We start from the raw sequence: 22,580 nt of genomic DNA, 5'->3' as shown, positions 1-22,580 counted from the left end.
AATTCCTGATAGGTCTAATGTAAATAGTAGTGCTGTAGACAGATATGTTGTAGACAGTAGTAGTGTAGGTAGTAAGTTCAAAGATGTTCCTAATGCTCAATTGTGACTCGAGTTTGATAAATATGTATGGCCTGGAAAGTTGATTTATGATAACTGTGTTGTCCAGGTTAAGTTTCTTAGGGACACCGGTTCTGCCCGGTCATTGATTTTGAAGACTTCTTTAAATGGTGGTACTAAATATACTGGCAATTTTGTAGTGTTGGGAGGTTTCCCAGATTCAGTTGTGTCTGCTCCTTTGGTTAACGTTCCACTTGTCTTTTCCAGGATATGATCAAATAACTGAGTTGGCTGTGGTGGATAGTCTGCCTATCCCTGGAATTGATGGTATCCTGGGGAATGACATGCTGGATGGGGAAGGTCGGGAGCTGTTCCCTATATTGTCCGTTAATGCCAGTCTGTGGCTGTAACTACTCGTTCCGCAGCAAGAGCTGCTAATCTACTTGATAATGATGATGACTTAATGTTAAGTAGTGTTGAGTTAGATGTAGAAAGGCCCGGGGGGCAGTAGAGAGTAGTGGAAGTAATGTAGTTAGTCCTTTTAACTTTGATTGTGATAGAGCTGCTTTTATTAAAGCTCAGAAAGAGGAATTTAATTTTGATTTGGGTGATGTCGAGGATCTAACTAAGCCTAGGTTTAGTATTGTAAAAGATCTTTTATATAGGTTTAGTCGTCCCGCCACTGATGATGTAAATAAAATGGTCGTGTTGAACAGATCATAGTGCCGTTTCAGTTCAGAAAATCTGTGTTGGAATTAGCTCACACAAATTTCTTTTCAGGTCATTTGGGCATGTCAAAAACTTTCCACAGTTTGGCTAGATATTTCTGGTGGCCTGGAATGAAAATGAGTGTAAAGCAGTTTATCAGAGAATGTGAGACTTGTCAGGTTATGGGTAACCTAATCAGGGGATCCCTAAAGCCCCGTTGCATCCCATACCTGCCATAGGTGAACCATTTCTGAATTAGTAATTGATGTTGTAGGTCCCTTACCTAAGACTAAAACTGGTTATGTATATTTACTAACTATCATGGATAGAGCCTCTCGTTTTCCTGAAGCTATACCTATGAGGCGTATTACTTCAAAGTTTGTTTTTGAAAAGTTAATTGATTTCTTTTCCAGATATGGTCTCCCTCGTGTAATTCAGACAGACTGTGGGACGAATTTCACGAGTAAGGTATTTAGGGGCAAATGTGCTGAACTGGCCATTCAGCACATTACCAGCGTACCTTATCATCCGGAGAGTCAAGGTGTGGTGGAAAGGTTTCATCAAAACAAAACAAGTCTGTACTTAAGAAACTTTGTTATGATTCTGATAGCGAATGGGACAAAGTCCTCCCTTTTGCCCTCTTTGCTATTAGAAATCACCCTAACTCTTCTACAGGTGTAGCTCCTTTCGAGTTGGTATTTGGGCACAAAGTTCGAGGACCATTAGAAATTATGTTTGAGATGCTAAAATTCAGCCGGAAGGGGGAAGTAAAAGTTGGAGGGTTGGTGGAAGACTTAAGGTCTAGGATGTTGAATGCCTGGAAGTTTGCCAGGGAGAATTTGGAACAGTCTCAATCCCGAATGAAGGAAAATTTTGATAAAAAGGTTAAGGTTCGTTCATTTGAACCGGGGGAATTAGTATTAGTGTTGAGTATGGATCCGGACAGTTTTCTCGAGCCGAGGTATAAGGGTCCTTGGAAGGTTCTGAGGAAGTTGTCTGATGTTAACTATGAAATTGAGGCTCCAGGTTCAAGCCGTAAATGCAGAATATTTCATATTAATCGTTTAAAGCCTTATGTGGGTAAGTGTGGTGATCCTTTAGCGATAGTGTATGAACCAGTGTCTGTGGTAGTTGATGTACCTCCAGAGGAGTCCGATGACTTAGTGTGTCAGGTTCCTTCGGATGCATTAGGGGAAAATATGCAAAATTTAGAACTGTTGAAAAGTAGTTTAGGACATTTAAATTTTAATAACAAGAAAAGAAGTGCTTAATTTAATCTATTCTTTTTCAGAACTTTTTCAGGATGCCCCAGGAAGAACCCAGGTTTTGAGCCATGATGTTGATGTGGGTGGTGCTTCCCCTGTAAAGCAGAGTCCTTACCGGCTGAACCCTGTAAAATTGGATTTGGTCAGTAAGGAGATCAACTACATGTTGAAGCATGACCTTATTCAGCCATCAGTGAGTCCCTGGAGTTCTCCCATAGTACTGGTAAAGAAGGCGGATGGTAAGTTCCGCATGTGTGTGGATTATCGGAAGGTTTCATACCCACACCAAAGATGATTCTTTTCCATTAAACCACCCCGTATTGATGACTGTCTGGGATCGGATCGGTCTGCCAAGTTTATTACCAAATTGTTGGGATCTGTTAAAAGGGTACTGGCAGGTTCCATTGTCCGATCGTGCTCGTGAGATATCTGCATTGTTACTCCTTTCGGACTTTACGAATGTAAGGTTATGCCCTTTGGCATGAAGAATGCTGCATGCACTTTTCAGAGATTAATGAATAGGGTCATTTGTGGTCTGGAAGGAACAGAAATTTATATTGATGATTTGGTTGTTTATAGTGATGACTGGAATACCCATATGGTAAGGCTTCGTAAGGTTTTTGAAGCTCTAAGGGGTGCTGGACTTGTAGTTAATTTGGCCAAGTGTGAAGTAGGGCAGGCCAAGGTTTGTTATTTAGGTCACGAGGTTGGTTTGGGTCAGGTGGCTCCAAAACAAGCTAACCTCGAGGCCATTATAAGTTTGAAAAGACCTGGTAATGTTAGAGAGGTAAGAAGAGTGCTGGGCATGACTGGGTATTACAGACGGTTCGTCCGTAATTACTCTGATCTTGCTCAGCCTCTTACTAGTTTATTAGAAAAAGGAAAGAAATTCTCATGGTCTGATCAGTGTGAAAAAGCTTTTAACCAACTTAAATCAATATTGGTAACTAATCCTATTTAACTTCCCCAGATTTTCATAAGCCATTTATCATCGCCGTGGATGCTAGTGACGTTGGTATAGGAGGTGTTCTTTTCCAAAGGAAGGAAAGCGGTGAAGTTCATCCGGTATCTTACTTCAGCAAGAAGTTGCTGGCAGCTGAAAGGCGGTACTCAACCATTGAAAAAGAAGCTCTTTCCTTGGTTCGATCTTTGACTCACTTTAAACCTTATGTAACGAATTTTTCTTTTCCCGTGGAAATCTGGACGGATCACAACCCGCTGGTGTTCATCGAACGGATGAAAGGAGCCAACCAAAGGATTTTGCGATGGGCGCTTTTTCTACAAGAATTTAATTTGGTTATTAAGCACGTGAAAGGCTCGGAAAATAAGATTCCTGATGCCCTTTCCAGGACTACTTAAGTATGTTTTGCCTACCCCTCCTCATGCGCTGCCCTGCTCGTTTCTCAAATTTGGTGGTATGAAAAAATTATTCGGTGTAGTATAATTTTGTTTGTTCTTGTGCGTTTCCTATGTAGGTTAAGTTTAATAAGTTATCTTTTTGAAACATAACTTGGTCTTGTAGGCGACTACGCCAGTTGCTTGTGAGTTCTGTATATGATTGGTATTTTTGATCTCGTATGGATTCTGTCCTGTTAGTAGTTTTTTTTTTTATAAGGGTGTTATACTACATCTGGAGTGGTGCTGGTGTGTGTGGGGTAGGCTAAGGTGTGTATCTGAACTTTATTTAGGTTTAGCTAGATAGGTTTGTTTCTTAGTCTTTAAGGTTTTCTTTGCTGAGGTGTTTTTGCCCATGTTGGTTTGGGTTGTATATGGTAAGATGTATATATATATTTGGTTTGTATATTATGTTTCAGATTAACTGTCTTTCTGTTTCAGGTTTTTGTCATTTTGTTATGTACTCTTTGAGTCTAATTAATAAATAGTCTTTAATGTGCTCTTTTTACAGGTCTTCCATTTATATAAAAAAAAAAATTTTTTTTGCTTTGTTCAAAAATTTTTTTTTTCCTTCGGGGAGGAAGGTATCAGGTATTAACGTAATTGTCATTAATTTTGTTTTAGTCTCAGCCTTGTGATTTACTTTAATTGTTGATTTCTTTAAGGTTAAGTTTGGTTTTTCTTGTAACAAGGCTGTGTTGCTAAAGACGTTTAGTGGCCTACTCCCCGGCATTGGTATGTGTAAAAAGTTCACTCCTAACTCCATCTATTGTTTCTTTTTGGTGTTGGTGAGAGCTGCCATGGACTCTGGAGTGTTGACTGGCAGTTTCATCTCCTTTTATTTTCTGTGTTCGTCCTTGGAGACAAAAGTTTCTTCGGAGGATAAGGTTCCTCTTCTAGTCAGTACGGGTCTGACTTGCATGCCTCCCACACTTAAGCTGCTTGGATTACTTGGATTACCTGGATTACCTTTTGTGCTATGTGGGCTCCAGTTCCTGTGCCACCCCTGGCGTTTCTGAAGCTATTGTAGCCTACCCTAGGCTAGTGTTTGAGTGAGGTGGTGGACTTCCTGCGGACTCAGGACGACGCAGAGGAATTATTCCCGGCCGAGTGGACGCAGGAAGGGCACCTCTGCATCCTCCAGGACGTTTTCTTCGCCTGTGCGGCAGTTGTGGGGGCATTGTGGCCCGAGGAGGAACGTAGGGAGTCTGCGAACAGGTAATATCCTTTTGGTATTTATTTCAGGGTGGCACTATTAGTTGTATACCCCTGTTGCTACCTGTGCTCCAGAACTCCCTCCGATAGCGGTGACCTGATGTGTGACGCCGTACCTGGTGGCTTGCTGTAAGACAGTGTCAGAGTTCCCCCATGCTATGACCCTCAGCCTAGCACCTTTGGACGCCAACAAGTGTGGGTGTAACCCTTTGTTCCCTCTATAAACTGTGAGGAGTTTTTCTGTGGTTTTCATTATTTTTGAAGTTCTCATATAGAGAACATTTTATTTGCCCTATCCTAGGGTGTTAATGTTAAGTTTAGCTTTATAATATTAGGTAGGAATTTAAGTGTTTTCTTTCTGTATGTCTACTCCTTCCTTCCTAACCTTATTTAGTTATAGGTAGGTTATTTGGGCCCTTTATTTACTCCTTACGTTATTTTTGTACTGTCTTAGGGATGCAGTTTTAGAGTTTAGGTTATCTTACTGGATTTATTTTAAGGACTGCGTATTAGTCCTGTAGTCACAAGGCTGACGGTTGTTAATTTCTATTGTTGCTTTGTGTGTAATAAATATTGTTAAGTTTTCTCTCGTGTTTTCGTCTCCATTGACCTTTATTTATTGGACACTGTATTACTGCCCTCTCTTTCCTGGTGCTTTAAGAACTTGCACCACGGCCCCACAAGGGTCGTAATACACACACACACACACACACACACACACTCAAATTTAAATCATACACATTTATGTATAAACAGAAATTATCTCTTGTACCTTTATGCATGCTATAAAATATATACATATATTTGTACTCCCGTATTTAGATTTCTATATTCATTTTCATTCCTGTATGTAATTTTGTAATTTTTTATCTAAAACCAACATGTAATCATATTAAATTTTAACATACATTTAAGGAAACTCTAGCACCATGGCATTGTATTTTGAATATTTATTTAACCACTGTTTAAACTTTCACTCTTATTGTCGCAGTACATATGTCCTTATATTCTTTGTAACTAAAACAACGCCCTTAAGCTGTTAATCCCTAGACTAACCAGTACCCATACCTCGAGGTCATACCTCCCACACGATGAGATAAATAGGCCGAAAGGTCAGATTGTAAGTCAGTAGTCGCTTGATAATGCCATAAGGCGAAACAGCTGTCGTGACAAAATTCAATAAATGGAAGAAGGAAGTCTGCGTATATTTCACCAGAAATTGACGAACGAGAATCGGAAAAAACTTCGTCGGTATGAAGATACCTGCAAGAAACTTATTGATGCCACTAAAGCATTGCTTTTAACGAAAATTGTATTAGAGAAAAACTATGCCCTAAAAGTATAGATTATATATATATATATATATATATATATATATATATATACTACTATATATATATACCTAAATATAGATCTTCAAAGATATTTCTAGATCTCCATAAAAAAATCCCATTTCTTCCTCTGTATGGGATATTGTAGGTAAATACGTTTCAATGATCTTCAGTTAATACTTATTTAATTTGATAATCAATCCTGCAATCCTATCACTAAAACTACAAAATTCTTCTATGTTTTTTGAAAAAAAAAAAATTAAACTCAATTTACATTTGTTTTGGGGGATTTCAATGCTAAAGTAGGTCTAAAGAAGAGACGAGAATCAGCTGTAAGTAAATTCGGAGTAGCATAAGAAATGACAGAGGAGACATTTTTTTTTTTATAAAAAGGAGCATAGAAAATGGACATGGAGAAACCGAAACGGAGAAACGAAAAACAATATAGATTTTATTCTCAGTGAAAAAGTTCATTTAGTTAAAGATGTAGCAGTAAACAAGTTAATGTCAAGCGACCATAGAATGGTGAGAAGTAAAATTTGTCTAGATCTAAGGAAAGAAAGGGAAAAACAAATTTTAGGAAAGAAAATAAACACTCCTATAATAAGAGTAAAATCTGACGAGTTCAGTTTAGCAACTCAAAATAGTATTCCCAGCTACATGATGAAATGGAAGTAACAAAGAAATGAATAGTAACTTAAATTTCTTTATTGGAATCAGCAAAAAAGATAGGCAGAAAAGTTCCTAAACAAGATTAAGGAAAACTATCAGAAAGCGCCAAAACTTTAACAAGGAAACGTTTGGAAATTAGGGTGAAATCCAAGACAGATGAAACAGAACTAGCAGAACTATCCAACACAATAAACAAGCTAAAAACCCAAGACATTCGTAAACATAATCAGACCAAAATTGAGAAAACACTAAAGCAGGGAAGAAGCATCAAATAGATGAAAAGAAGACTTGGACTAGGGCTCCACTAGACATTTGCTTTAAAGGATGAAAATGGAAATATTCTTTTTTTTTTTTGTATGTGAATCAACGCACGCTCTCTCTCTCTCTCTCTCTCTCTCTCTCTCTCTCTCTCTCTCTCTCTCTCTCTTTCTCGCGGCCGCTTGCAGGTCTAAACAGGATAGGATTTAAATCCCCGGCCACGTGTCTACTTCAAACCTATCCACTGCCCTGTTTATTAACAAAGGAATAAATGAGTCAATAAGTAAGAAAAGAAAAAACAAAGTGTTAGCGTAAAATTCTTAAAGTTTGGATAAGCAAAATCAGAGGTAAACGTTTTACTTTTTTCTTTATTTTCTGTGCAGAGAAATAATAAGGGTAAATACTTTTGCTTTTTAAACAAGGGTGCATGTTATCCCTGGCTTCCCTACCATGACCTTGAAACACTTGTGATTCATTCCTCCTGTCTAGACGACCAGTGTGCAGGCCTAATCTCTCCGGGGTTTTAAATTCATGGACTCAAGGGTCTTAGGTTCGCGAGAGATTGGGTAAATAGGAGTCTGTACGGAGGCGGCATATTTATGCAGGGTGAGAGATCTTTATCCTGGTTCTTCCTCTTCCCTTTAATGTATACGAGCTAGCGTTAAATACGAATTCTGAGCAAAGCTAGGTTCTAGGGTAAGATAGACCAGGGATTTGCGTTGTTAGAAAAGGAAAAATAATTTTTATCCACTTCTCGTCTTCGTCCTTGAGACGCTATAAACATATATATATCATATCTATATATATATATAGATATCTATATATACTATATATACTATATATTAATATATAATATATAGATATAATATATATATATGAAAAAAACAATGGGGGAGACCCCATATACAATGGGCCCCCCGTATTCGCGTTCTCCGGATTCGCGGACTCACACATTCGCGGATTTCTCTCGGGAACGTTTCCCCAAATTATTCGCGGAAAATTCGCACATTCGCGGTATTTTTCTATGAGAAATATCCACAAATTCCTGGTTTTCTTTATCAGCTTCATCATAAAATGCACTTTTTGTGACAAAACTTTTAAAAAACCAAGTATGAAAATTTGTTGTGGTTTTTCTTGAGTTTTAACTAACAAAATAGTTTTTACAATTTTTATAAGGGTTCCAAACATTCGCGGGTTCTAACTATTCACAGGGGGGGGGGGTTCTAGTACGCATCCCCCGCGAATACGGGGGGACCACTGTACATTTTATATTATCAACAGCATGGACCACGTTTTTTTCACATTAAATTTCTGTGAAATTCGGGTCCAGATTTTTTTCTTTTTTATTTACAAACCCGTACTCACATTGAGGTTCCGCGTTTACAAGGTTCATTTGATACTTCACAACTTTTTCACGTTGAATTTCCGTGAAATTCGTGACCAGATTTTTTCCCTTTTTATTTACAAAGCTGTATTTGCGTGAGTTTCCGCCTTACGACATTCATTTGCCATGTTTTCATGTTGAATTTCCTTGAAATTCGTGACCAGATTCTTTTATTTACAAACCCGTACTGGCGTCGAGGTTCTGTGTGTACGAAATTTATTGCCAAATCCATTACCGGCGTCAAGTTCTCTGCCGAACTGTAAATTACAGAGATTTTACGCACAAGTAGTAACTGTATTTGCAGGGATTTTACGGTCATCTTGCTAAGTATCTGCGTTGAGCATTTCCGCATACCCTTGGCGACATTTGCAGTTTTGCAACTGCCTCCCATCCTATTACTCTCAGGCTAGACTACTAGCTTTTTACTGCTGAGGAGATGGCCAGTGATTCAGCACTGGAGGAGGCTAAGACCTTCACAGAAGCCGGAAGAGCTGGGACTGGAGGGCGCAAAACTGATGAATTGGGTGAATGATAAGCTGAAAGAAGCAGCCCAAGAGAGAGCAGTCGAAAGGGAGAAGGAGAGAGAGGCACAAGAGAGGAGAGAAGCAGTTGAAAGAGAAGCACAAGAGAAAAGAGAAACAGCTGAAAGAGCATTCCAAGCAGCTGAGAGGGAAGCACAAGAGAGAAGAGAAGCAGCTGAGAGAGCATTCTAAGCAAATGAAAGGGAGAAAGAAAGAGCCCATCAACTGGCTATGGCAGTCCAGAGTGCCACTCTTGCACCCCCGAGTGCCACACCCCCTGCGCCCCCTCCTCCACACTCTCACCTCCACAGCATGGGTGCCCTCATTAGGACTTGGGACGATAACGAACCCGACACCTGGCTCGATCATGTCGAGCAGGTGTTCGAGAACTTCAATCCAACTCCTCAGAAAGTGGCCCTCCTCCTTGGTAAGCACCTCGCTGGCAAAGGGCAGACTGCATTTGAGGTCCTTCCCTGAATGAGCAACAAGATCTCGCCTCGTCTGAGAGGCAATCCTTGGGGCTTACGAATTGACCCCAGACCAGTGGAGGCAGAAATGGAGGACTATGCCCAAGGAGGCTAGCCAAACATGGACAGAGTGGACCGCCAAGAAGACACTGGCACTCCACAGATGGACGACGGCCTCCAACGCAACATCTGTTGAGGAGGTCTTAGAACTCTTTCAATTAGAAGACTTCCTGTTCTACGTTCCACCTGATCTTGCCACCCACTAGGTGGACAAGGCCCCTAAGACTATTTTGGAGTGCTGTAAATGGGCAGATGCCTATGACACCCACCATCCGCTGCAGAGTTCTTTAAGAAGGACAATACGCCCTGCTCTCCCTCTTAATCCTGCTGCCACCTCTCAGCCTACCCAGCGCCCCAATAACCCTCCTCGGAGACCTGTGTGTGGGCATTGCAATAAATCAGGTCACACCACGGAGCAGTGCCTTCCATTTTAAGCAATCGTCATCATAGCACTGACTGAGTCTGTGCTTGGCTTTATGCCTAAACCACATCTCCTATTCCACACAAGTAAGGCGACAGAATATTGTTACCAGCTAGAATGAAATACTAAGCAGACAAAAAAGTGTTCGTCCCCGAGGACTTAATGAACGTAAAATATGCGTTCATCCAGTTTGACGGACCCCGCCCCCACCCCCATCCCTCCCCAGCATAGTCTGACCCACACAGAATTCTTCAACGATGCCCGAAACTGTTCCAGACGATGATTGAAGGATGAACGACGTTGGTGAAACCATCCTATATGCCAGACACCAGCCCACAGATGTAGGCTTCTCCTGTTTGGGGGTACTGTAAGCAGTCGGGAATCAACCACGTGGCTTACTTGCTGATGTATCAACTCTCACATCGAAGAATGGAATATGCAGTCAACAGGAGGACGGGAGAGTCGTATACTGTAGTAATGTGTTACTTATTCTTAGAGAATACTGGAGTGAAAACAAATTATGTGGAAGACTAATCAGTAAGTATTACTATGGAGCATGAATTTAATAAAGATTAAATGAAGATACAAGTCATATAATTACAGAAAAGGAATGTCTGAATGTTTATAGTATACATCTATTTTTTCTGCATTCCATCAAAAAAGACAATGGATTAAAGATTAAGTGTCTTTCATATAAAAAAAAGAAAAAAAAAACGGGCCATGATCTTAGATATTCAGACAGTCGTCGAACAAAAATGGGCCATTCTGTTTGTAAATATTGGTATTTATAAGACATCATAGTAGGTCTCAGCGAATTTGAACATTATTTCGTAGTGAATATCAATGAATGTTCTGTATACCACTAGTTAAAGTATTTAATATGAAGTTTAAAACGTTCTTTAATAACCTAAGTAACATTTCCTCTCTTCTCTAAAGGATAACTTTTCGATGATCGTTCTAAAATGGAATGTCTTTAACAGTTTCGTTGATTGTTGTAAAGTTACCATGAAGTTGGCTGCAACAGACCAAGAACATACTAAACAATATATGAATCATCCTTTCTCTAGGGAAAACTGAAGAATACTCACATTGTCCCAGAAGTGATTCAACAATCCACATGAATGCAATGTGTACACATTTGTAGAGGCTTACACTTCTGTTAGCTTTCTTATTAAGTTTTGTAGCAGAATTCCTGAATTCAATGCCGTAAGACAGAAAACAAAAGGAAAGCTACATTAACATATCTTTCTCTTCCTGAAACAGACAATATGATTTATTATTATTATTATTATTATTATTATTATTTTATTAATTATTATTATTATTATTATTAATTATTATTATTATTATTATTATTAATTATTATTATTATTGCTGTTGATTTTTTTATTTATTCAGTCGAAGGTTGTCTTTAATTTGGTTTGTAAGTTGGTTTGTGTGTTGGTTTGTGTGTTTGTTTGTGTGTTTGTATGTTCACCCTTTGCTTTTCTATTTGTGTATTTGTTGTCATGATTATGCAAAAGACGATGCAAAATTCTAGGAGAATAGCTAGGAGAATGGTGAGCCCATGATTACCAACAAATCATTAGAATTTAAGACACAGAAACGTAACTTTTGGGGAGGTGAACTGCTGGGCCTTTCTTCAAATTTTCCTGTCATTGGAATCCACAGGCCGACGCACATTTACGGAGATTTTAATACACAAAGTTAGAGCTGATTACTTCTGCAAAGAAAATGTGTCAATAGGTTACATTTTCCCCTCCTTTGACCTATGAGATCCAGGTGACAAACAATTTCTTGTGTAAAAATTCCCATAAAGTTTTCACCTTGGCGGAGGTTGCCCTAGGGAATTTTTTTTACTTGATTCTTTGCAAATTTATGAAAATAAAACTTTTTTCCCACTGAACCCGGTCATTTTCAGTCCTATGTTCCAATTTTCACAGGTTGGTAAGAAAGCTTGTATAATAACAATAATGATGATGAATAATAATAATAATAATAATAATAATAATAATAATAATATAATAATAATAATCATAATACTAATAAAATAAATAATAATACTAAATAATAATAGTAATAATGATAATAATAATAATAAAAAAATCATAATAATAATAATAATAATAAAATAATATAATAATAATAATGATACTCTTAAAAAGAATGGCAGAATTAAGCGAGTTGATTTATATATTGTCTTTTCTATTTTCCTTACAATTCGCTTCTCAGGCTCAACAATGTTTCTGAGTAACTGGCCGGTATTATTCCGTAGGAATAATACTGGCACTGACGACGAACCCTGCTTGACCTGGACCTGATATCCTGTTTTAATAAAAGATTACCTTTAGCATTTATAAATTTGTGAAAATTCAAAATATGAATATTGGCCAGTTACTCAGAAACATCGCTGAGCCTGAGAAGCGAATTGTAAGGAAAATAGAAAAATCATATAAAATCAACTCGCTTAATTCTGCCATTCTTTTTAACAGCATTTGCCTAAAAGAGGGTCTTCTACCAAAAAATAATAATAATAATAATAATAATAATAATAATAATAATAATAATAATAATAATAATAATAATAATAATAATAATAATAATAATAATAATAATAATAATAATAATAATAATGGCTAATAGAATGCCTGAAAATATATGGGGCAGAGGAAAACACCATCAGCTTCCTCAAAAATACAATGCGCAACTGGAATACAATACTTCCAAGCTCTGGAATAAGACTAGCAGAAGTTAATATCAGGAGAGGGATCTTCCAGGGAGACTCACTGTCCCCACTACTCTTCGTAGTAGCCATGATTCCCATGACAAAAGTACTACAGAAGATGGATGCCGGGTACCAACTCAAGAAAAGAGGCAAAAGAATCAACCATCTGATGTTCATGGACGACATCAAGCTGTATGGTAAGAGCATCAAGGAAATAGATACCCTAATCCAAACTGTAAGGATTGTATCTGGGGACATCAGGATGGAGTTTGGAATAGAAAAATGCGCCTTAGTCAACATACAAAAGGCAAAGTAACGAGAACTGAAGGGATAAAGCTACCAGATGGGAGCAACATCAAACACATAGATGAGATAGGATACAAATACCTGGGAATAATGGAAGGAGGGGATATAAAACACCAAGAGATGAAGGACACGATCAGGAAAGAATATATGCAGAGACTCAAGGCGATAATCAAGTCAAAACTCAACGCCGGAAATATGATAAAAGCCATAAACACATGGGCAGTGCCAGTAATCAGATACAGCGCCGGAAGGAAGTGGGAATGGACGAAGGCAGAACTTCGCAGCATAGATCAGAAAACCAGGAAACATATGACAATACACAAAGCACTACACCCAAGAGCAAATACGGACAGACTATACATAACACGAAAGGAAGGAGGGAGAGGACTACTAAGTATAGAGGACTGCGTCAACATCGAAAACAGAGCACTGGGGCAATATCTGAAAACCAGTGAAGACGAGTGGCTAAAGAGTGCATGGGAAGGACTAATAAAAGTAGACGAAGACCCAGAAATATACAGAGACAGGAGAATGACAGACAGAACAGAGGACTGGCACAACAAACCAATGCACGGACAATACATGAGACAGACTAAAGAACTAGCCAGCGATGACACATGGCAATGGCTACAGAGGGGAGAGCTAAAGAAGGAAACTGAAGGAATGATAACAGCGGCACAAGATCAGGCCCTAAGAACCAGATATGTTCAAACAAAGAACGATAGACGGAAATAAAAACATCTCTCCCATATGTAGGAAGTGCAATACGAAAAATGAAACCATAAACCACATAGCAAGCGAATGCCCGGCACTTGCACAGAACCAGTATAAAAAGAGGCATGATTCAGTGGCAAAAGCACCAACCTGAGTGAGTGACAGAAAACGATCACGCAAAGATCCTCTGGGACTATGGTATCAGAACGGATAGGGTGATATGTGCAAACAGACCAGACGTGACGTTGATTGAGAAAGTCAAGAAGAAAGTATCACTCGTTGATGTCGCAATACCATGGGACACCAGATTTGAAAGAAGAAGAAAGGAGGGAAAAAATGGATAAGAATCAAGATCTGAAAATAGAAATAAGAAGGATATGGGATATGCCAGTGGAAATCGTACCCATAATCATAGGAGCACTAGGCACGATCCCAAGATCCCTGAAAAGGAATCTAGAAAAACTAGAGGCTGAAGTAGCTCCAGGACTCATGCAGAAGTGTGTGATCCTAGAAACGGCACACACAGTAAGAAAAGTGATGGACTCCTAAGGAGGTAGGTTGCAACCCGGAACCCCACACTATAAATACCACCCAGTCGAATTGGAGGACTGTGATAGAGGAAAAAAAAAATAATAATAATTAAGGAAGGAGGGAGAGGACTACTAAGTATAGAGGACTGCGTCAACATCCAGAACAGAGCATGGGAAGAAGGACTGATAAAAGTAGACGAAGACCAGAATTATACAGAGACAGGAGAATGACAAACAGAACAGAGGAATGGCACAACAAACCAATGCACAGACAATACATGAGACAGACTAAAGAACTGGCCAGCGATGACACATGGCAATGGCTACAGAGGGGAGAGATCAAGAAGGAAACTGAATGAATGATAACAGCGGCACAAGATCAGGCCCTAAGAACCAGATATGTTCAAAGAAAGATAGATGGAAATAATATCTCTCCCATATGTAAGAAGTGCAATACGATAAATGAGACCATAAACCACATAACAAGCGAATGCCCGGCACTTGCACAGAACCAGTACAAAAAGAGGCATGATTCGGTGGCAAAAGCCCTCCACTGGAGCCTGTGCAAGAAACACCAGCTACCTTGCAGTAATAAGTGGTACGAGCACCAACCTGAAAGAGTGATAGAAAACGATCAGGCAAAGATCCTCTGGGACTATGGTATCAGAACAGATAGGGTGATACATGCAAATAGACCAGACGTGATGTTGATTGACAAAATCAAGAAGAAAGTATCACTCACTGATGTTGCAGTACCATGGGACACCAGAGTTGAAGAGAAAGAGAGGGAAAAAATGGATAAGTATCAAGACCTGAAAATATAAATAAGAAGGATTTGGGATATGCCCCTGGAAATTGTACCCATAATCATAGGAACACTATGCACCGTCCCAAGATCCCTGAAAAGGAATCTGGAAAAACTAGAGGCTGAAGTAGCTCCAGGACTCATGCAGAAGAGTGTGATCCTAGAAACGGCGCACATAGTAAGAATAGTGATGGATTCCTAAGGAGGCAGGATGCAACCCGGAACCCCCACACTATAAATACCACCCAGTCGAATTGGAAGACTGTGATAAACCAAAAAGTAATTGTACATATATTTCAAGATAAAAAAGTACAGTTTTATCTTGAAATATATGTACAATTACATAACTGTATACTTGTTCTCTCCATTCTAAGATAGGAAAATGTGCCTTGGTCTACATACAATAAGGCAAATTTGGACTGTAGGGATAAAGCTACACATAGATGGGACAGGATACAAATACCTGGAAATAATATAAGGAGAGGATATAAAATACCAAGAGATGAAGGACATTATCAGGAAAGAATATATGCAGAGACTTATGGCGATACCCAAGTCAAAACTCATCGCCAGAAATATGTTGAAATCCATAGACACATGGGCTGCACCAGTAATCAGATACAGCAAAGGAGTAGCGGTGTGGACGAAGGCTGAACTTCGCAGCATAGACCAGAAAACTAGGAAACACATGTCAATACATAAAGCACTACACCCAAGAGCAAATAAGGACAGACTATACATAACACGAAAAAAGAAAGAGGGAGAGGACTACTAAGCATATAGGATGCATCAACATCGACAGCAGAGCACTGGGACAATATCTGAGAACCAGTGAAAACGAGTGGCTCAGGAGTGCATGGGAAGAAGGACTGAAGAAAGCAGTCGGAGACCCAGAAATATACAGACAGGAGAATGACAAACAGAACGGAAGAATGGCACAACAAACAAATGCACGGACAATGCAAAAGAACGAATAGAGAACTGGCCAGTAATGAAACATGGGAATGGCTACAGATGGGAGAACTCACCGGCACAAGATCAGGCCCTAAGAACCATATATATCCCAAGAACGATAGCTGGAAATAACATCTCACCCATAAGTAGGAAGTGCAATGTGAAAAACGATACCATAAACCACATAGCAAGCGAATGTCCGGCACTTGCACATAACCAGTACAAAAAGAGGCATAATTCAGTAGCAAAAGCGCTCCACTCTGCAAGAAATACCAGCTACCTTACATTAAAAAGTGGTATGAGCACTAACCTAAGGGAGTGACAGAAAACGATCAGGCAAAGATCCTCTGGGACTCTGGTATCAGAACAGATAGAGTGATACGTGCAAATAGAGCAGACGTGTTGTTGATTGTCAAACCAAGAAGAAAGTATCACTTATCGATGTCGCAGTACCATAGGACACCAGAGTAGATGAGAAAGAAAAATAGACTGGTAAGTATGAAGACCTGAAAATAGAAATAAGAGGGATATGGGATATGCCAGTGGAAATTGTACCCATATCATAGGGACACTTGGCGCGATCCCAAGATCCCTGAAAAGGAACCTGGAAAAATTAGATGGTGAAGTAGCCCCAGGACTCGTGCTGGAGAGTGTGATCCTGGAAACAGCGCACATAGTAGTAAGAAAACTGATGGATTCCTAAGGAGCCAGGATGCAACCCAGAGTCCCACACTATAAAGCCACCCAGACGAATAGGATGACTGTGATAAAGAAAAAAAATAATATTTGAACAAAAATCAAGTATCATAACTATTAAGACCAAATGCTAATAATGGTTCTTTATTTAATAGAAAAATGAATAGATTTTTTTTACATGTGATACGGGGTAATTATGTTCACCCCTATTCAGCAAATCCAATAACTCGATTCTTTTGGGTACTACGGTTTACCAAATACGGTAGAACTGCCTCTCACGATGCAGTATTCATCATTCTCAAAAACCATAGAAAATATCCGATTCATACCTGTTGCTCGGTGAGCCAACTAAGCCACTTGCTCTCATTATCAGGCTTGTTCCTAGAAACAAGGCGAGACAGCTAAAGAAGATCAGCAACCATATCTGCAGAGAAAGTGGCAGAAGCGGTCCTTATAATCCTCATGGGAACACGTTGATGAGTTTGCACCACCTCGCAATCACATTTAATAAAATAGTGAAATTAGTGAAATTATTCCAAAAATTTAGGAAATAAAATTATTCAGTATGCAATCAGAATTGCATAAAATAAGAGAACAGGATATCTTTCTTTCACATTTTCAATTTATTAATTAATTAAGAAAGGCATGGAAAAGAAATATTTGTTAAAGGGTGTAAAATGGATTTCTATAGTGTCTCTCTCCACTGCAATAACAGACAAAAATTGATAGAGCTCAAAGACAATACATAAAGAGAAAGTAATTGAAGATGATGGATGTGAATTAATTAAACTAAGAGTTGGAACCAATGTAAGAAAAGCTGATGAACCACATCCCTGCATAGAGAAAAATACAGCACTAAATGATGGAATATGCGTGAAAGACATAGAGCTAATTCAAAAAAGCAAGAATTGATAGCTGAAATACCAATTGCACTATAAGCAATATCTGGCATGTAAATTATTATGGGAGAGAACTTAATTCAGTGATAAACATATCTTATATGAAATGTGGAGATGTAAATTGATCAAACTCCGAACGAAAATGAGGAGGGTTCAGTTGTTTCGAAAACTACATTTTTAGGACCTTTATAACTTAATTCATTTTGTCTCGTTTTTTTTTTTTTTTTTTTTTTTTTTTTTAAATTCATTTCCTCCTTTCTCCTTCAAATCATTAGTTAACCTTGATATAAAACATGCTAAACTCCCTCAAAACAACTTTTAATCTGCTTCAGTGAGACCTCGCTGTATAGATCGATTTGGCATCTTAGCTGAAGTCACGGTCATGCGTTAAAGCACTGCTGGTCTTATCACCATAAATGCTTGTTCATGGTGGGTATTGTGTTGAATATTGTGACATGAAATAGACTCCACGTATTTGCTTTGAATGCAAAACTAACTCATTAAAGGGTCTTGGGCAGACTCGAACAGACTGTGAACCTTACCTGGCCTGTAAAAGGTTTCACGAATCCAGTTATATCAGAGGTAACTATAGGGCGTTTATTGACCAGGGAAGTTTCGTCAATGTATAACGACTCACTAAAGTCCACCAGCAACCGTCGTTCTTGGGTGACAGAGAGTAAGACACCTCCCAGATCTGCTTCCTGAAAAAGATGAATTTTCCGGTTAAGTTTTAGCATTATTTTGTCATACAGGAGACAGCAGTTAGTCCGCTGTGATAGTAACTGAGTATTATGGACTATATACTTTCGTGACAGCTTCATTGTACATAATTCAAATTTATCAGGTATTTCAAGTGGGACTAAATTATATAAGCCTATTAAAACACTTGCATTATGGAACATGCAGGACTTGTATAAGTTGATAGAGACGAAAAAGCAAGTTTGCATGAGGATATGATACTGGATTCAATACCTATTAATTGGGTCAAGATATTTTCAATAGATTATCAGAATATACGTAGTTAAATTGCTTTATATATTATTAGAATTGATAATTTCTAGTTTCAAGTTTCAGTCACCAAATGGTTTCTCAAATATCACGAGTTTCCTCCTTGTAAAACAGAATTTCTTATTTTTAAATTCTTAACTCTTGCGTACAAGAACAATTATTTTCCCGATTAGAAAATTTTCGTTTATGGCGATGAATACTTCATTTTTCTCTGTCGCTTATAGGACTAAGGTCCAGTTCAGAAGCGACTTACCACTTGGCTCAAGACCGTAAAGGTGAAAGGAATTGTTAATAAACTATTGTGAGACCAAGGACAATCGTTTATGTATTGGAAGTAGACCACTAACCATTTCAGACCCAATGTGTCACCGTTTTTCGGGAATATCTTTCAGGTTATTGGTCGGCCAGTTATATATAGCATTCTAATACGTTTACAACACCCCGTCGTATTTTATAATTTTATATGAGTTAGTCAACTTTACATACTATAGGAGATTACTCAGATTATTTTAATTAAGTTGTTGTCAGTGAGAACCCGAACACCTGAGCAAAAATTCAGATTAGTCGACTTAGTCCCTCCCCTTCACCAGTTCCCTCCTTCCCTCACCAACAAGCTCCAACATCCCCCAACTACCTCATCGTCCCCCTCCAAATCTCCCTCCTCTCTCTCTCTATCTCTCTCTCTCTCTGTCTCGTCTGAATTACACAACAGACTGTGAATTATAAATACAAACATTGTACATTATTATAGCACATGATTTTGCTACATCCAATGAGCTCCACTATGATGTTTAACCTCATTATACTGTCTTGTCTAAGAATTGTCATGGGAAATTATATTTATGATCTTAAATTGTAAGTTTGTGAATGGTCGTTTTTCATCTGCTGTTCAGTTGTTCGTATAATGTGATCAGATAGATTGGGCAATGGACATAATTATTCTACAATTCGATGGTGTCAATAAAATTATAAAATAGTAGATTGCTCAAATATTGTATTGAAAACTGCCAACCGGGCCAAAAAAAAGTCATGTCCATTAACGACTAATTCATTACTACACCCAGCATTTCTATTCTTAAACTATTAAACAAAACTGCTATAGAATAAATGTGAAAGATTTTATATCCACCTGTGTTGTACAATTTCTAGAGAGGGAAAAAGAAAAATGGATGGGAGAATTGGAGGAGGGAGTGGGAGAGGTGATAGAAGGATGGGTGTGCAAGGGGTATAGGGGGAGCTTGTTGGTGGGGGGAAGGAAGGGACTGATGAAGGGGAGGGGGTTAATTAGACTTATCTGAACCTTTGCCAGGTGTTTCAATTTGGGTTCTCACTAACTGCAACTTAATCAAAATCATGAGTAAGCTCCTAAAGTGTATCTATCTATCTATCTATCTATCTATCTATCTATCTATCTATCTTATCTTATTCTATCTATCTTATATATATATATATATATATATATATATATATAGATATATATATATATATATATATATATATATATATATATATATATATATATATGAAGTTTTCATAATAAAACTAATATTGTAATACTTACCTGAACACCTGAATTAGCCCTGGTCACTGACCAGCCTGAACTATATCCCCACATATTTACCCACTAAGCGGGTAATTTTAACTGTCAGCGTTACCAACGCTGCAGGTAAAATCTAGTCAAATGAGTTACCTGTGTTACCGTTGGCAACGCTGCTGCAAATACCAGCCACCAGCAGCCTGTCTCCTCAATTGAATCATTCACTATCAAATTGAAGTGGGGAGGAGGGTGGGAATCATTCAGGTGTTCAGGTAAGTATTACAATATTAGTTTTATTATGAAAACTTCATATTGCAATACACTCCCTGAACACCTGAATTAGCCCGATTAACAACATTTACTCGGAGGCAGGATCAATCTCATTTAGCCCGACCTGTCCACGGAACATACACAGGTAACTCATAAGCAACCTACCATGTATAAAAGCATGTATCCTCTCCTAGTTATCTAACTCGGAGGTGAGGATGTTTGCAAAGAAAGTACTTCAACATCAGTGTTGAGTATAAGGTAATGTCTAAGTCAGAAGTACCTCCCGTGTGATAAGCTATACTTCTTATTCATGGAGGTAAAAATAAATCTCCTCACCTGGTTGTCCAGCTCAGTAGGTGAGGATGTTTGCAAAAGAAAGTACTTCAACGTCAGTGTTGAGTCTAAGGTACTATCTGAGTCAGAAGTACCTCCCATGTGATAAACTATACTTCTTATTCATGGAGGTAAAAACAAATCTCCTCACCTGGTTGTCCAGCTCAGTAGGTGAGGATGCTTGCAGAGGAAGTACCATACCGTCGGTGTCGAGTCCAAGGTACTGCCTGAGTCTGAAAAACCTCCCATGTGGTATTCTATACCTCTCATGTATGGAGGGGAAATGGTGAACCTCCCATGTGGCTATGTAGCCTCTCATGTATGGAGGAGAAGTTGAGTGTGCAGGACCTTCAGTTCTCTACTGCTCACTGATGTAGATGACTTGTGCTGTAGTAGTAGTTATTCCAACATGACCATCAGGATCTGCCTAACCTCAAAGGCCTAAGGGACAATACACTCTGTCTAAGCTTGACCAACAGAAACACTAGAGTTCATTAGACTATCACTACCTCCCTAAACTTCTAACACCATAAAGTTCATTTAGACTATCACTGCCTCCCTAAACTTCTAACACCCTGAAGTTCATTTAGACTATTACTGCCTCCCTAAACTTCTAACACCCTAACTCTACCAAGCCAACTATAAACTGAGTTACTGCAACGACAGGACCCCGAGAGTAACCTCTCTGAAGAAACTGAAATTCCCCAAGGTACTGTGTTGTGAAAAACCACGACGACTCTCAAATAACCACCTACACAATCACCGACAGTGAAACATTCCTCCGGAAGCCAAAGGGTAGCCCTCCGCGATACTTTGCGCCCTTGGATTGACTAAGAACCCCTTTCTTATGAGTGTCCGGATAGCGCTGAGGCAATGATTTAACAATAGTCCCTCCTCTCCTTGACAAGAACATAGCATAACCCTCAGAAATTTTAGTCTGGTATGCAAACCCCCTCGAAACCAAAGTGAAGAGGTTATCAAACAGTCCAGGCTCAGAGAAACACCCATCAACTCTCACCACATCCACACAGAGGGGGACAAGGCCTCTCACTGGCTGTGAAAGGTGTCTTCCAAATATGAGCCTCATGATCCGTAACCCCTACCACATGAATCAATGAAGGAACCAAATAGAGAAAAACCTCAACTGACTCATTAACCGGAAGTCGGACTCGGCAGAGGAGTTACCCACTACCTCAAACAGAAAGGTGATGCTAGCTTAGTCCTTCCCCAAAAAACTGCCTAATTCGCCGAAACCAGACTAGCCTACTTGATGTTTGAGACTGCTGGTTTGGTTGAATACAACGTATCAAACATTACTTGAATTAACTGAGATTCCTCCGGAGCCTGGAATGCGGAAAGAGAGAATGGACAAAGTCCACAATCCGTTATACTCGCTTCCTTCGCCGGAGAAACAAAAACCCACAACTAGCAAACGAGTCTCTCTTCAAAGGTATCTATCCTCTGTCAGACCTGTCCGGCCACACCGGAACAGGAAAAAAGGAGAAAAGCCGAACCCCCACAAGAGCAGCACCCAAGAACCCAGAACCTACTATGCCTGGGTGCTCGATACCAAACGACATACAAGATCCCATCATATCAGAGCCTACCGATCCGAATGCGCAACGATATACCAACAAGAAGATGATAAACTCCTGTGCAAGTCGTACTCGACTGCGCAACCCACACTTCCCCAGACATGATGATGTAACCCCTGCTGTCCGACCACTGTCCACCCCCTCACAAGAGCGAAGCAGAACTGTCACTAGTTCCGCGAAACCTGTAAGAGTTAGGCCACTCCACTGCGCATACCCTCACTACCCAGTGACGATAACGTTACGCCTGAGCCGAATATACCTTAGGCTTGGTGATGAACGCCCACCCATGCAAGTCACTCCCATACTGATGCGCCAAATGTGTACCAACCAAGACGATGACCTAACCTTGAACCAGTCTCACTTGACTGTGAAGCTCCGCACTCACCAGTGACTATGACACGAGACCGGGACAACTACAATAGGCGAGCAACACCCCTAAAGAGCTAAGAGGTCG

The sequence above is a fragment of the Macrobrachium nipponense genome, chromosome 41 (assembly GCF_015104395.2).
Source record: "Macrobrachium nipponense isolate FS-2020 chromosome 41, ASM1510439v2, whole genome shotgun sequence".
Lineage (NCBI taxonomy): Eukaryota > Metazoa > Arthropoda > Malacostraca > Decapoda > Palaemonidae > Macrobrachium > Macrobrachium nipponense.
The sequence above is the reverse complement of the archived record's forward strand: the minus strand, read 5'-3'. Positions refer to the sequence as shown.